This window comes from Littorina saxatilis, linkage group LG13 (assembly GCF_037325665.1).
Source record: "Littorina saxatilis isolate snail1 linkage group LG13, US_GU_Lsax_2.0, whole genome shotgun sequence".
NCBI classification, from domain to species: domain Eukaryota; kingdom Metazoa; phylum Mollusca; class Gastropoda; order Littorinimorpha; family Littorinidae; genus Littorina; species Littorina saxatilis.
The window spans coordinates 27,623,656-27,636,155 of record NC_090257.1 but is presented as its reverse complement, the minus strand read 5'-3'; the positions used below and the strand labels follow the sequence as shown (position 1 = coordinate 27,636,155).

General features: G+C 43.3%; 1 protein-coding gene across 1 annotated transcript in view; it reads left to right on the top strand.

The window, feature by feature from the left end:
* Positions 1 to 12,500, top strand: part of LOC138945852 (ficolin-1-B-like) — a 122,898-nt gene that overhangs the window by 31,375 nt on the left and 79,023 nt on the right. The window lies entirely within an intron of this gene.

Here is a 12,500-nt window from a genome sequence, read left to right as displayed (position 1 = left end):
GAGACACTGGCCAAAAAAATGGCGGCAAAAAGCACATTTTCAGAGAAGGATTTTCGATCCTACATCAAAATAAGAACGGCACTTGGTAAAACGGCCGGTGACATACTTGAAGAGCTGAGAACTGTAAGCCCAGGCACAGCACCATCTCGCGCGACAGTTTTTCGGTGGGCAAAGCATTTCTCAACAGGGAAAACGTCTGTGGAAGATGCAAGGGGAAAAGTGAAGAAACCACCTGTAACCGACAACAAAATGGTGTCCCATGTGCAACGGTTAGTTGATGAAGATCCCCGAGTGAGCAGTCATTTTATCGCCGAAACACTGGACATTTCGTCGTCGTCTGTCTTGAGAGTTTTAAAACACAAACTTGGATACACAAAGGTGTGCGCGCGATGGGTACCACATTTCCTCACTGAAGAGAACAAGAGGTGTAGGGTTACGTTTGCCCAACGGCTACTCAAGATATACGACGGATGTGATCAAAAACGCTTGGATGAGATCGTGACTGGAGACGAAACTTGGGTGTACTTCTTTGAGCCAAAAAGAAAAGCTCAAAACAAAGCATGGATAAAAAAAGGTGCCAATGCCCCTCGGATCGTGCGAAAAAGTCGCTCCGGCAAGAAGGTTTTATACACAATATTTTATAACACAAAGGGCGTCATTTTTCAAAAACCACGCGAAAAAGGCAGAAGCATCACTGGGGTGTACTACAAGGAAAAAGTTCTTGCTGGCATCGTTCGTTACTACAAGAGAGCCAGACCAACTACAGGATTGAAAGGGATCAAATTACTTCATGATAACGCACCTGCTCACAAATCCAAGGTGGTGAAAGAGTACCTGGAGGAAGAAAACTTTGAAACTTTGCCACATCCTCCCTACTCTCCTGATCTTGCACCCTGTGACTTTTTTTGTTTCCTCATCTGAAAAGACAATTGGCTGGGCGTCGATTTGACAGTCGATCAGCCCTCGGATCGGCTGTTTTCCAGTGTCTGAACCAGGTGCCAAAAAACGACTTCAAACGGTCATTTCTTGACTGGGTCCAACGACTTAAACTTTGTGTGTAGCCGCTAAGGGAGAATACTTCGAGGGTTTGAAATAAAAAACAACGGCATCATCTAAAGATTTCCCGGTTTTTGAGACCAGTCTCAGTCTTGGTGACGACAACCTTGTAACCATTCTCACTCAGTCACTGCCACCAACTGAGAAGGTTATTTCCCTTTGACGGGGGTGTTTTTCCTACCTCGGAGGAATTTCTTGTTCTGTTTAGATCACTACCTACCAGCATTTCCCCTTATGAAGCCGTTAAAGTTCAGACGGTAGTTGTCGCTGTTGTCGCTGATGAAGAAGTTGCTGTAGGTGGCGTAACCTTTTGTTCCGTTCCACATCATCAGGTCCACGCGTAGTTCATACTGCTGTCTGGACGTCAACATGTGCAGGGCGTCAAGACCTGGAAAGTATCAACACACGCAGTTCATACTGCTGTCTGGACGTCAACATGTGCAGGGCGTCAAGACCTGGAAAGTATCAACACACACAGTTCATACTGCTGTCTGGACGTCAACATGTGCAGGGCGTCAAGACCTGGAAAGTATCAACACACACAGTTCATACTGCTGTCTGGACGTCAACATGTGCAGGGCGTCAAGACCTGGAAAGTATCAACACACACAGTTCATACTTCTGTATGGACGTCAACATGTGCAGGGCGTCAAGACCTGGAAAGTATCAACACACACAGTTCATACTTCTGTATGGACGTCAACATGTGCAGGGCGTCAAGACCTGGAAAGTATCAACACACACAGTTCATACTTCTGTCTGGACGTCAACATGTGCAGGGCGTCAAGACCTGGAAAGTATCAACACACACAGTTCATACTTCTGTATGGACGTCAACATGTGCAGGGCGTCAAGACCTGGAAAGTATCCACACACAGTTCATACTTCTGTATGGACGTCAACATGTGCAGGGCGTCAAGACCTGGAAAGTATCCACACACAGTTCATACTTCTGTATGGACGTCAACATGCATGTGCAGGGCGTCAAGACCTGGAAAGTATCCACACACAGTTCATACTTCTGTCTGGACGTCAACTTGTGCAGGGCGTCAAGACCTGGAAAGTATCCACACACACACAGTTCATACTTCTGTCTGGACGTCAACATGTGCAGGGTATCAAGACCAGGGCCCACATTCTTGAAAAAGCTGCAACATTGTGTCCTGCTAAGTCACCATGTCGTTTAACTACCGCCCAGTATCTATTTTTACTGCCCAGTAATTATTTATTTTCCCCCGGTATTCATGTGAGTCTGGCGGAAGGTCGGCAGCGACCAGTGATGGTTATTTTTAGAATAGGAGATTCCCCATGCTTGCTCTTCTCTGCGCACACGTTACCGGCGTTTTGGCCGGCGTGTCAGTTTCTAAATCAATAGCAACAACCCATACAAAACTGAATGAAATAAAAACACGGGGAGACATTTATTAAAAAAAAATGTAACCTCAGTTGCTTGCAGGTGGCTGCTACCGTTATTTATTTTTTTGGCCTTCTCTCTCACCTTTTTTTTTCAAGCGGGGAGCATCCTTCTTCATTGGTCTTTTTCTTTTTTCAATCAAATGTTTACATGTTTAAATTAACAAACGTTATGAATAAACTAATATCATGGTTACAAAAGATTAAAAAAAACCACTATGTCCTGCCTAAAATTAATTTTTAAAATCCATTTTGATATTACAACGTACTCTCTTGCACATGAAGAAAATAAACAAAAATAAACAAATCATGAAACGGCAAAGAGTAAAAAACAAAATACGGCCAGATGGCGATTTGAACTCGACTCAATCGCGTATGAAGCAAATGCTATAACCGATCGGCCACGGAAACAGACGAAACATTCTCGACACTGTATTACATTAAAGAAGACGCAAGCACGCTTTCGCCACAAAGCCGGTATGATCGAGCATCGGTTGAAATCTTTCGCGAGCAGTATCTCGTATTTGTCCGCAAGGCATTGGTGCTTAAATGACACCATGCAATGTGTGTCCATGAGGGACATAAATGTACAAACAATATTTGAACAAGATTTATTCAGAATTGACAGTTTGAATAACGTATGAAAAGAGTGACATGGACAGTGTTCGTGAAGTTACTGACAGGTAGCGACTTTAGAGGAGGGGGATGGGTCCTCTAACTTTACAGCTCGGAGACACCCCGGTAAGGACTTACCGGTGTTTCATAAATAACACTTAGCGGACTTATCGAGCGTATGTGTTTTACAGGCCAGTATATGAGTTGCAGCTTTTTCAAGAATACGGGGCCTGGACACATCAACAAACATAGTTCATATAACTGCTGGACACCAAATACGCACACACCCCTACCAACCAATAGAAACATAGTTTATTTCAAACTTATAATAATACGAGAATTTATAATGCGCACATATCTCACCACAAGGCGACTCAAGACGCACTTATACACAATCTTTCGCATTAACAAGTCAAGCATATAATTTTATATACACTTACGCATAAATTGCATGAAGATGACAAGGCAACTACACAGAGACACGGCACTCAAAAGTAAGCACGAAAAAGAAAAGAAAATTTCAAACAATAATTATGTACATGGCTATATTTACAACTGATCTGATTTAGGCTTGCGGGTGAGATGGGTGAGGGGAGGGGGGAGGGGGTGTAGCGGGGCACTGTAGTCTGAGGATTATTTAGGGAAAACAAAAGTATTGAGGCCAGATTTAAATGCTTCTAAAGACTGTTGTTGACGGAGGGGGAGAGGTAGTAAGTTCCAGTTGGTGGGAGCTTGAAAGGAAAAGGAGCGTTGGCCTGCAGTTTTTAGCTTTGTGTGAGGTATGTTGAGTTTGAGGTTGTCGTTTGAGGAGCGGAGTGGTCGGGAAGGTTGATAGAGTGAGAGGGAATCAGAGAGATAGGAAGGAGCAAGCTTGTTGAGGCATTTGTATGTGAGAGTGTTGAGCTTGTATTTGATCCTATGTGAGATGGGTAGCCAGTGGAGTTGTTGCAACAGAGGGGTGATGTGGTCTTTCTTTTTCTTTTTAAGAACAAGACGGGCAGCGCTGTTTTGAATGCGTTGAAGACGATAGATAGAAGAAGCGGGAAGTCCAGCAAGAAGGGAGTTACAATAGTCAAGACGAGAGAGAATGGTGAAGTGACAAGTTTGGCTGTAGCGTCAGTGGTGGGAGCTGAAAGTAGCAGGTGCGAGAGACAGAAGAGATGTGTTGTTTCATGGAGAGGGTGTTGTCTAGGGTGACTCCAGGATTTTTGACAGTAGAAGACAGAGGGACAGAAAAGTCGGAGAGTTCAAGAGAGTCAGAGGTGGCTTTTGAGAGTTTGGATGTGGTCCCTATCAGAATGGTTTCGGTTGTGTTGCAGTTGAGTTGAAGTTTGTTCTCTGTCATCCAATTTTGTACGTCGGTGATGGTATTAGAGAGAGTGGATAGGACAGTGTCAGACTGATCAGGAGTAGAGCTGTTTTGAAGTTGTGAGTCGTCAGAAAAAGAGTGATGGAGAACGTTGTGTCGGTCGAAGACGTGGTCAAGAGGTTGAGTGTAGAGAGTGAACAGTACAGGCCCAAGCACGGACCCCTGGGGGACTCCGCACTCAGGCCTGATTGTGTCGGAGTTCAGTTTGTCACTGGAAACAGTCTGATAGCTGTCAGTGAGATACAAAGAGAACCAAGAAAGAGCTGTGCTGAAGATGCCAAAGGCCAAAGCGGAAGGTCGTGGGTTCGAATCCCGGCCGCGCCTGGTGGGTTAAGGTGGAGATTTTTCCGATCTCCCAGGTCAACTTATGTGCAGACCTGCTAGTGCCTTATCCCCCTTCGTGTGTACACGCAAGCACAAGACCAAGTGCGCACGGAAAAATCCTGTAATCCATGTCAGAGTTCGGTGGGTTATAGAAACACGAAAATACCCAGCATGCTTCCTCCGAAAGCGGCGTATGGCTGCCCAAATGGCGGGGTAAAAACGGTCATATACGTAAAAATCGTGGGAGTTTCAGCCCACGAACGCAGAAGAAGAGAAGAAGAAGATGCCAAAGGTATGATGAAGACGTTGAAGAAGGATGTTGTGATCAACCGTATCGAAGGCTGCTGACAGATCAAGAGGGGCAAGGACAGAAATGTCACCTTGGTCAGTGGCAGAAAGAAGATCGTTAGTTATTTTGGGAAGAGCAGTTTCAGTGGAGTGGTTAGGACGATATGCTGACTGAAGAGGAGAGAGTAGGTTGTTGGAGAAAAGATGAGATTCAGAACTATTCTTTCAAGGAGTTTGGAGATGAAGGATAGGTTTGAGACAGGGCGGAAGTTGCTGAGTGTGTTAGGATCAAGCGACGGTTTCTTTAAAAGAGGTTTGGCTATAGCAGTCTGGGACTGTGCCTGACTGCAGAGAGTTGTTGATGATTTCAAGGACAGAAGGAAGAAGTTCAGGTAGACAGTCAGAGTAGAGCTGTGTAGGAAGAGGGTCAAGGTCACAGGTTTTTAATGTGGTTTCTTTGATGACTTTTTCCAGTTCAGGGAGAGTCAGAGGCTTGAAATGTGTGAAAGGAGTTCCTGTAAAAGCAGGAGGAGTGTCAGACCTTTGATATGTTATAGTTTGTCACGGATGGCTTGAATCTTGTTGTGGAAATACTCAGAGAAAGCTTGTGGGAGTTTGGTAGGGTCAATGTTGTTGGGCAAGGAAGAAGCAGAAGAGCTGCCAAGTAGGTCATTCATGGTGGAAAAGAGGGCTTTAGCAGAGGTTATTTCACAGATTTTGGTACTGTAGTGTGATTGCTTAGTGTTTGTGGTGATTGTCTGAACTTGGTCTTTGTGCTTTGTGCTTGTTGTAAATCTGTCTGTCAACTTTTAACTTAGCGGTTCGCCACTTCCTCTCTGCTCGGCGACGTACTTGTTTTGCATTCATTACTTCAGATGTCATCCAATGTGCAAAAGGCCTATCTACAATGAGTTTTGTTTTTGAGGGTGCGTGTTCATCAAGAAGTGTGCGAATAGTGGAGTCATAGTGAAGGACAGGATCTGAGGATCTGAGGAAGGCGGACGATCAAGAAGTCGGCTGGCTGCTTCTGCGCGAAACGTGTCTATGTTGACTTTTTTGAGGTTGCGACGGACTACGTGTTTCTTTTGTTTTGACGGCTTGGCTACTTTGAGGGAGAAGAGAGCGGCAGAGTGATCAGATCTGAGATAGTCGTTCAGAAGAACGCCATACACCAGGTCAGTCGACTCGTGGATGACGATCCAATCAATGATGTGTGTCTTGCGTGTGGGTTTGTCAACAAGTTGCTTAAGATCATGACAGTCAATAAGGTCCATCGTCTGTCTTGTGTCGTTATTCCGTGGCCGATCAAACTGTATGTTAAAGTCGCCTATGAGGACGACGTTTGAGGTGTGGGTGATGTGGTGTTCAAGCAATTCTTCAGCTTCTGTGAAGAATGTGGGGAATGTGAATTTGTTTTTGGTGTTGGGGGGAGGAGGGTAGATCACCATTAAGGACGTTCAGACATGGAAAGTATCAACACAATCAACATTGTCATACCAGAGTACCTCGACGTATACATTGGGCGGGGATATAGCTCAGTTGGTAGCGCGCTGGATTTGTATTCAGTTGGCCGCTGTCAGCGTGAGTTCGATCCCAGGTTCGGCGGAAATTTATTTCAGAGTCAACTTTGTGTGCAGACTCTCTTCGGTGTCCGAACCCTCCCCCCGTGTACACTACATTGGGTGTGCACGTTAAAGATCCCACGATTGACAAAAGGGTCTTTCCTGGCAAAATTGCTTAGGCACAGTTAATAATTGTCTACCTATACCCGTGTGACTTGGAATAATAGGCCGTGAAAGGTAAATATGCGCCGAAATGGCTGCAATCTACTGGCCGTATAAAATTTCATCTCACACGGCATCACTGCAGAGCGCCTAGAACTGTACCCACGGAATATGCGCGATATAAGCGTCATTGATTTATTGATTGATTGATTGATACATTAAGGGTGTTGCTTTTTGTCTGACGCCCTGTCGGTCAATACAATTAATACGAGGGTGTCACATGGAGGGGGGGGGGTAAGATCAATGGGGGAATTCATATATCTTTCTTTCCGTTATCATGGACAGGGCGCAGAAGCCCATGAAACGTGCGATAATGAAAACAACCCATATCTCTTTTTATTTCAACGTCGTATATAGCGCTTTGAAGGAAGTGTGACAGACGACATAACTCATATATGTATGTCTGTATCGCGACATTGTTTATATTAACTGTTTACACTCCATTCTTTGTAACCTGAACTTCTGTAAACAGAGATAAATGAGACACGATGTTCATGCCAAGCTTGAGTGAACGAACATCGTCCGGCTATGGGTTGTGCGTCCCAGTTCTATAGAACAAACGGAACATCCTCAACAAAAAGTTACTAGCAGCGGTAGTATCAGTGGTAGGTATCCGTCCGTTTCGGTAGACACCGGACTTTGCGCTTTTGGGGGGGGGGGGGGGGGGCGCAAGGCCTGGGTGGCTTAATATTCAAGACCGACACTAGCCTTACACTGCCAGAAGTTGACAGCCAAATAACAAAATTACTTTACGGACCCAGAAAATGCCGGTCAACATCTAGACTATTACCTTCCCAACCAGAAGTTGCCAGTCAACTTAATTGGCGAAGGATTGATTCGAGGATTGTTGAAGGGACTTTGTGTGTGTGAGAAACGTTTTAGAGTTGGTTTTACATCAGCGAAGTAACTTTCGACCGGGATCGTGTTTCAAGTTCCGACGAGTTGTGTGCGGCTGTATATTGAGGAAAGAACTGTAATTAAAGGTCCAGACCATGCTGTTTTAGCGTCAAAAACGCATCGAATCGTGTTCCTGCGCGACCGAACACTTCCCGATGTTTGCAGTTAGTTAGAAAACCACTTTCTTACCGTCTTCAACAATGTTTGGTTTACTTCGGAATCTTGTAAGGCCGTAATCCGACGAATTTTGTGACCGAAGCGACGGATTTCTTCTCCAAAACGACCCGCCATTGTGCCGCGTGATCTTCGCGAGACTGGCTTATGAATAAATTATCCGTGACGTCACACAGTGTGAAGATGCCGTTTACCAACATGGCAACAAGCGTGACTGCAGACGAAATTGAACCGTACATGTTCGAACTACCAGTTTCTCTCCTCGAATCAAGCATGAAAGATGAGGAGCGGAGGCCACTTCCAGCAGTAGTGAAAAGACAGTGACGATGAAAATTGCGACTCTGTTTGTCTCAGCGATCAAAGGTAAACACGCCCGCTCTCTGTGCTGAACTTATCGTCTGCTTTCGAGTCTGTGCTATTTTTTCACTCTCGCCTTGTCAACGCACTCGTGAATACGTGGGATATTGTTTAAGTGTTCATGCATTGCATTCACGAGTAAAAGAACAACAGCTCATCGCAGTTTTAACTGTTCTTGATTATTTCAGAGACTGGTGTCAGAGTGGCCACTGTACCTGTTGTATTGTGTGGGAGGGGCAGATTTGAGAGAGAGAGGAAGCTAGCCTGAGGTACATTGTAGAATGAAAACTTGCAGGGGAGCAAGAATGCATCACCAGCCACGAAGGTGTACATACAACTTTTTTTGAGGTGCCTATATTTGTTTGATTTTTAAATGTATGTATTTGTTGTTGTTTTTAAAGGCTATCAAGAAAACTGTTGTCATTTAAATGTGACACTCAGTCAAATATAGTTTCACACACACACACGATTAACTCACTTGCATGCCCACAGAAGAAGTTTGCTCTTCACATTGTTCTGTTGTTGTTGTTTTTATAATGTAATCATTGTAACATCAACACTCAGTAATAACCAATATTACAACACAATCACTTTTTCATCAGAACTCACTCACATACTACATGTATTAAACCCTGGTTTATGGACACTTGCATTTGTACTTTGCATGGGAAAGCAGCCTGAATTTCAGGTGAACTTTAATAAAAGAAGATTTATACGTATGTTGCTCTAGATGCATGTTTTAATAAATAATAATGACATTCAGGAAAGTAAAAGGACTGTTGAAGTTTGCTGTTGTAAAATGTCTGATGATTAGGGTTTTGTTGCACATTTAGTGAATTGACTGTACCAATTGCTGTTATTATTTACACCCAATCAGTGCATCCACATGATATTATGTAGCTTAAATTAAAGAAAATGTTTTGATGTGTTCAGAACATACTGACAAGTTGCACACTCACTGACTTTCCGAAAGAACAGGAAAGTTTTTCCTGCCTGTCTGGTCGCTGCCATCAGAGACCTCTTTCTGTCAAAGAGCTACACAGGCTTCAAATGTATGTAAGATAAATAAAAGGTACATTACAACTCTCAACTGCGGGGTGTGTGTGTGGGGGGGGGGTGTGCATAACCATTGCATACTTAAGGTCGGCTTAAACTGCAAACAGAAATGTGGAGCTTGCGTAGCAATTCTTGCTTTGTCAGATTTGGAGATAGGCAGCCTCAGTCTATATAGTTGGTCGCCAGTTGGGGCGTCCTGCTTGGTGACAACTTGAGCTTTGTCAACTGGTCTAGCTGTAGCAGTCAAAGTCTGGGCACTGTTGCATTGTAGTCTTGCTGTGTATGCAGAGCTTTGTTGTAGCTGCCATAGGCCAGTGTTGCCATAGGCCAGTGTTAGGATCACCACCCCCTCAAACAGCTCGTTCAGTTAACCTGATGCCTGTTTTAGACAGAAAAAAAAGTTACCACAATCAGCAGAACTTTCACTGTTTAGGTGTTTCAGTAGTTTTCTATGCGGATAAATCATGCTGCATGATCACTAGAAACAATCCAGCTCTGTAGCATGCAAGTTTTTTAAAGGTTTTTTTCCCATGTTACTCTGAGAGAAAAAAAACCCCACAGAGATAAAGTTGAACTGGCAGTTTGACTGAAGCAGTCGTAATAACACAGAGTTGTGCTCTTCCTACAATCAATGTTTTGATGTGGATGATGATGTCCGAACATGTACTTGGTTGTATTATTTTGCTAGACTATTTGTTTCTGTTAGATATATCTGCTCACATGATTGTTGTTCATAATTTGACATTACATTTACTGCTGATCAAAATGTATTGTTGGAATAGGTCTGCTTAATATTCTGACTGCAGTTTTGTAATAAAATCAAATAACACAGATGTTTTAAGTATCAAAGTGCTTTTCACACACACACACACACACACACACACACACACACACACACACACACACACACACACACACACACACACACACACACACACACACACACACACTCACACACTATGAGTATGACTGCAAACATGAATTTGTACTTGTATTAATTATAATTACTGTATTACAGAACCTGATCTGAAAAAAAGGACAACAGCAAATTATTCATGCAAGCTTGCTGTATTAGGCCAAAAAAAAAAAATGCTTTGGTTACGGTTTCCCGACCGACCCTAACTTTTTGGGCCGACCCTAAACTTTTTTTTTGGTCCTAAAGCTAAAAATAAAATGAACCAAACACATACATACACAAAACAAAAACCACACACACACACAAAAACCCACCGAAAACGACAACACCACGGCACAGAGAAAACATCGATCGCCGGCGAGCAGACAACAACAAGCCCGACAAGGGACACCACTCCGCATTTTACAACTCCCATATCCAAGGGAAGTCAGTCTCGTGCGTTCGTTCGTTGCGCGAACGTAAAAAGATGTCGTCTGCATTTGCAATTGTATTCGGAAAGTGCGTTCATATTGAACAAACACGACTGATAAGTCGGTACTCGAAGAGTGCAACCTTGGTGGACATTTTTCATGATTTTCATCCAACTTTGGACGGCAAACTGTTCGGGATAAAATGTGTTGGGTCGACGAAAATAAGTGCCGAGCCCGAAGACTCTTTCGAACTGGACTTTGGAAAATACGGAGTGTGTTCAAGACTGTGTCGAGTACATTATTTCAATGATATTTAAGTTTTTTTGATGGAAAGACTTCTGTTTAAGAAAACTTGTATAAAGTGAAAGGAATCATCAGCTACTGTATTTTGACTAGTTTTCAATTTGTGACAATCAGTCCAGACTGCGTTCAAGACTGTGTTCACTAGTGGCACTATACAGTTTAAAGGGTATGTCCAGTTTTCTTTTCTTAACATGAAAAAGTCATTAATATCTGTGGTTCCAAATACACCAATATGAAAATACCTCGAATATCCTGCATACACAAATATTTTTATCATTTCAAGAGGGACCAACCAAAAAACAAACAAAAAAACAAAAAAAAGTTTAATCGACCTACCTACCCTATTTTTTTTGGCCATGAAACCGTAACCAAAGCATTTTTTTTTTGGCCTTAACGATTTCTTTATCCATTTAATACAACACTGAATTAAAAGATAACAACTATAACAACGTGTGTGTGTTTGTGTGAATGTCTATGTGTATATGGACGGACACTGATTAAACCTGAGACTCATCGATTACCCAGGTGAGTGTAAAAGAGGGAGAGAGAGAGGGAACTTTAAGGTGGGTGCATGGGGACGGACATGAAGTAACAGATATATGTTTTAATCTGTAATCTTAACACATGTGCTTAAAATTAGGAACAGATGCCATTCCACTACAAATACTGTCAGTCTGACAAAAACGCCCAGTGACACTGAACCCCTATCCCTTACAGAACACATTCAGTATACATGTACTCACTTCCTTTCGTCTGCGTTTAGTGAAAGCAGATCGTTCTGATGACATTGGTATCCGGTTTCTGACCTCCTGTGAGTGGTCAACAATTGTCGGAACTGGAACTGCGTCAGGCAACAGCTGTTTTGTGTGTGCCAGGTTTTCTTGCCGGCTTAACTGTGTTCACATTGGAAGAAAGTGTCGCGAAACACAGCACATCGTGTTGGCCGTTTCCAGTTAATCAGTCTTGCTGCAGAAGTTGTAAGCCCATCGGAAAAAGGTGACAACTGATGCCTGACAACTGATGCCTGAACCTTTTTTCTATACTTCATAGCTATCAGCAGCCGTGCGCATTCCTTCGGCGTGTTGTTGATGCTCGATGTAGGCAAACGCCCACTTGAGCCTAAGCTGTACACGAAATGACGTCACAGCCGGTTCTCGTCTACTGGCGGCCATTTCGAAGTCTCGTTTAGCAGACGAATTTGGCGGAACGTTTTTAATTAAATCACAATGATAAAGCTACGAATCGGTGAATTTCTTTACATTTTTGGAATCTTTAGGTGCATTTCTCTAACCTTCAGTCATCGGTTAGTGGTTCTAATAACCTTTAAAACAGCGTGGTCTGGTCCTTTAAGTAGATATTGTTTCTTCGGTATTATTGTATTTGCCATGTTGATCAGTTCCATGATGTGTTCTGAGCGTATGGTTGATGCTATGGCGAGTATGTATGTATGTGTGTCAGCCATTTTGTTTCCCGCAATATCTGAGTGTCTTTGTTCACGACGTAGCGTGCCTTGTGACGTCATAGCTAGAGTAACCTCC